This window comes from Aegilops tauschii, chromosome 7 (genome assembly GCF_002575655.3).
Source record: "Aegilops tauschii subsp. strangulata cultivar AL8/78 chromosome 7, Aet v6.0, whole genome shotgun sequence".
Lineage (NCBI taxonomy): Eukaryota > Viridiplantae > Streptophyta > Magnoliopsida > Poales > Poaceae > Aegilops > Aegilops tauschii.
The window spans coordinates 651,241,987-651,246,817 of NC_053041.3; positions in this window are offsets into that span (position 1 = coordinate 651,241,987).

Consider the following 4,831-nt stretch of genomic DNA (forward strand, 5'->3'; position numbering starts at 1 on the left):
TTCCACCCAATCTCCAAAACTTAGATCAAGGGGGCGACAATTGCACTAATCCAACTGATGATCCTACCAGTATTAATGGTGTACCTACTCCTATGCAGGACCTTCCAGAAGACGTAGCAGAAATCGGTGCAGAAAATGATCCAAATTTTGGTGAAAATGAACCTATATTTCATGGGTTAGAAGAAGACGAAGCTGGCGCTGAACACGAGGGCGATCCGGTGTCACCTGGAACTCCTGTGCGTCAGGATTCCTCGGATCAGGCGCGCGGATCAACCCTGGACCGCGCGCTGGACAGGATCCGCTCGCGCCAGTCAGGCGTCGCCACGTCGTCACATGCCGGGTCCGCCTCGTGCCCCACGCGCGGGCTAGCGAAATCGACAGCGGCAGAAACCGCGTCGCCCGACTCGGGATCTCTGACCCGCATGCATCCGCAGATCGGTGCGGGATCTTCTGTGGCAATCGAGTCGGGTGCAGTCACGGCTTCAGCCACACAGCATGCCACGGGGTCTGATCCAGGATCTGCTGTGCAAAGTGGTTCCAGGATGTCATCGGGATCTTCTGCAGCAAATTCGTCTACACCATCTCCTGTGCAGAAGCCTACACGTCACATAGTTCAGCCACAATCTGTTCCACGGGTCACAACTCGACTATAAAAAGTTATAAGCAATCCCAAAATCAGAACTGATGGCACTATACGATATGGCATGTTGTCTGTCACAGGGGAACCGCCAAGACTAGAGGATGCTCTTGGAGATCCAAAGTGGAAAAATGCAATGGATGAAGAGTATTTGGCACTCATGAGGAATAAAACTTGGCATCTTGTGCCTGAGCAAAGAGGTAAATATGTCATTGATTGTAAATGGGTTTACAGAATCAAGAAGAAGGCAGATGGTTCGATTGACAGATATAAAGCACGTCTAGTTGCAAAAGGTTTTAAACAACGTTATGGTCTAGATTATGAAGATACTTCCAGTCCCGTTGTTAAGGCTGCAACTATTAGACTTGTGTTAGCTGTTGCAGTTTCCAGGGGATGGAGCTTGAGACAGCTTTAGGGTAACGTAGCAGAAAACAAAAAATTTCTGACCTACGCACCAGCCCAGGACCACTATGGAGACTGCATACAAGGTTTGATCTTTTTCGTTACCGACTCGTAGCGCAGCGGGAAGTAGAGTCGATGACGATCGGCGGTGCAGATCCCCGCAGCTAGGATTTACAACCTCCCAACCGCGAGGATGAATACCCTCATCCGCCATACGGACAGCCCTCCGGGAGGCGGTCGAACAGTCCCCCGGACGGTGTCGCGGACAGCCCTTCGGGAGGACCTTCGAAACTCGAACGGTCACTCGGACAGCCCTCCGGGAGGACCCATAGAACTCGGACCGTCACTTGGACAGCCCTTCGGGAGGCACTCTCGAACAGCCCCTCAGGGCACTAAGATCGAAACTACGACCTCTCTACAGAGTTGCACACATACGGTGACAGCTATCCGGCAGGGCTTCGTCGTCCAGAACTAGTTCCTGCCGGAACCCAGACAGCCTTTCGGCTCTACGAAACTATTTCGCTGGGAGGGAGAGAAGAAGCCAGATCATTGCAATGGCATGTATGTGAGAAGGGATGATCCTTTAGGCAGCCCCCTCCACCCCTATTTATAGGCCAAGCCCAAGGGTGGCTTCTCCAAGAAGCCAAGGGGGGAAATACCAAAAAGGCCCTCAAGGTGGCTTCTCCAAGAAGCCAAGCAAAAAGCACTTTCACTATTCATGACGACATTTTTCAGCGTCCGTTCGAATTGAAAATATTTATGTGGGCTCAGAACATTTCCAGTACCCACTAAAATAATTTTCAACGCGTTCTGAAACAATTTCGGTTTAGTGATTTTCATCTGCGAAAAGCAAACAAGAATGCGTTTTCACTATTCATGAAGACAATTTTTCGCGTCCACTAAATCCGAAAATATTTCTGTGGGTCTTAGAATAATTCCAGTACCCACTAAAATGATTTTGGATTCGTTCTGAAACAATTTCAGATTAGTGAATTTCATCTGCGAAAAACAGCCAAAGCGGTACCGGCAGCTCCGAAACATTTTCGGTTTTTATTTCTGAAAATTCCAAAAAGTTTCCAGAATGATTCTGGCACCCTCCAAGAATTATCAGGCATGTGCCGAAACCATTTTGACTTAATGGCATACCCCGAAACAACTTTTTCGATTTCACCGAAACTCATCCGATGACCTCTCTCTGCGGTACGATTCCGCTGTCCGAAACTTTTCGGTGATTTTCTCTCAGACTCCCTGTCTAGTATTCAGCAGATAGATGACCCTTAAGCGTGTGACCCTATAGGTTCGGTGAAGTATAGACATGACCAGGAACCCCTTCCGATCAATGATCAACATCGGAGCCGTGGACACCCATATTGACCCCTATACCCACACGAATGAATATTCGAGTGAACCTCCAGTTGAGGTGAGCTATTCCTGTTGCTTCACGATATATCACAAACACCTGAGGTGAGATTTATTGCATCCCCTGGGCCAACACTTTGTCCACTATGCAAGTTACCTCGTTACCGGTTTTGTTCTCTTTTCTCGTTTCGTGTTCCGGCATCCCCGTGATCGAATCACAAAGTGTCTGGCCAGACGATGATGGACACCGTAACACCGAGTGGGCCCGAGTATATCTCTCCATCGTCGGAGGAGCAAATCCCAATCTCGAGCTATCAAGTTACTTAACATACTTTCCCATGAACCCGTAAGCCGCCGTAATAGCCATCCAGTTACGGATGACGTTTAACAAACCCCAAAGTTCATGAAGCAAGCATGAAGAAACTCGATACTCTCATGGTCTAAGGAATTATGCAAACATTAACTATCTCTGTGTTATAAACCATTAACTTGTGACGAATGTATCTCATAGCATAACATCAATTCGGGTCAATTCAACACAAATGTCCTTCCTGACATTGTGCCCTCAAAGTTGCTTGGCATAGACATGCCCATGATTGGGAAAACATAATCATCATGCAACACTTGAGCTAGTCTTAGAGGCACGACTAGGAATACATTTTACCGTTTATTATTCCACACGTGCATATGGGTTCTCCCCAGAGCCTTTATGGATATACGAGCTCGGGAACCACAGCAGTTATAGCATGGAACATAAACATAATTATGAACAAGGAGATAATCAATAACATTTATTATTGCCTCTAGGGCATATCTCCTACAACAGCTAGATGTTAAGAACGCGTTCTTGCATTGTGTTCTGGAAGAGGAGGTTTACATAAGGCAACCACCTGGGTATGTAAACAAGAAGGTACCTCATTATGTATGCAAGCTTGATAAGGCGTTTTATGGTTTGAAACAAGCACCAAGGGCATGGTACTCAAGGTTAAGCTCTCAGTTAAGGCGCCTTGGTTTTGTTGCATCTAAGGCTGACACTTCACTGTTCATCTACAACAAGGCAAACATAACTATATTTGTATTAGTATATGTTGATGATATCATAGTTGCAAGCTCTTTACAAAGTGCTACTAATGCTCTTCTGCATGATTTAAGTTCAGAGTTTGCTTTGAAGGATCTTGGTGATCTACATTTCTTCTTGGGCATTGAGGTGAAGAATATTCAAGATGGCATAATATTGAACCAAGAAATATATGCCACTGAACTTCTAGCTTGCATGGGGATGAAAGATTGTAAGCCTTGACCCACACCATTATCCTCTTCAGAAAAGCTTTCAGCCTTTGAAGGTGAGCCACTCAAAGAAGAAGAGTTCACAAAATACAGGAGTGCAGTAGGAGCCCTACAGTACTTGACACTAACAAGACCTGATATTTCCTTTGCTGTTAACAAGGTTTGTCAGTATCTTCATGCACCTACTACTGTACACCGGACAGCTGTTAAGAGGATTGTACGGTACATAAGATATACTGTGAGCTTAGGCCTTCAAGTTAAACATTCTAACTCCACCCTTGTTAGTGCCTTCTCCGATGCTGACTGGGTAGGATGCAGTGACGACAGGAAGTCAACTGGAGGATTTGCAGTATTCTTTGGTTCTAATCTGATCTCTTGGAGTGCCAGAAAACAAGCCACAGTATCCAGGTCAAGTACTGATGCTGAATACAAGTCACTAGCTAATGCAACTGCCGAAATCATTTGGGTTGAATCATTGCTAAATGAGTTGGGAATTAAGCAGAGTCGTGTCATGTTTGTGGTGTGACAACTTAGGAGCCACATATCTTTCTGCAAATCCAGTGTTTCATGGCAGAACCAAGCATATAGAAATTGACTTTCACTTTGTAAGAGAAAGGGTTGCAGAAAAAGAAGTTAGACATACGATTCATCCCTTCCAGAGATCAAGTTGCAGATGGATTCACTAAAGCTTTGCCAGTTAAGCCTTTCGAGGAATTCAAGAGGAATCTTAATATATAATAGTTGAGATTAACGGAGGGTGTTAGACTTAGAGATATATTTCTGTTGTAATCTCAAACTAACTCTATCTCTTCCTCTCCCGTAGCTCTTTCTATCTCCTATGTAACTACCGAATCCCCAAGAGATCGGTACAACCTTGTAAGCCACGGCAGGGGCGTTTTCTACCTCAATCAATATATACACGCGGCTCCCTTACAAGGGAGTAGGAACGCTTCTATCTAATATTGACAACCACATCCTGGAGTTCCATGGTAAGCTGCTATGGGCATCGGTCCATGCTGATCTTAACTGGATTTTGTTTTGATTTTTGCGTTGGACGAAGAAGCAGGTGTCGAGATGCGTTGGGTGGCGATGGACAGCCGGAGCTTATGTGACAGTGTCCTGTTTCTCGGTTTCCCCACCAACTCC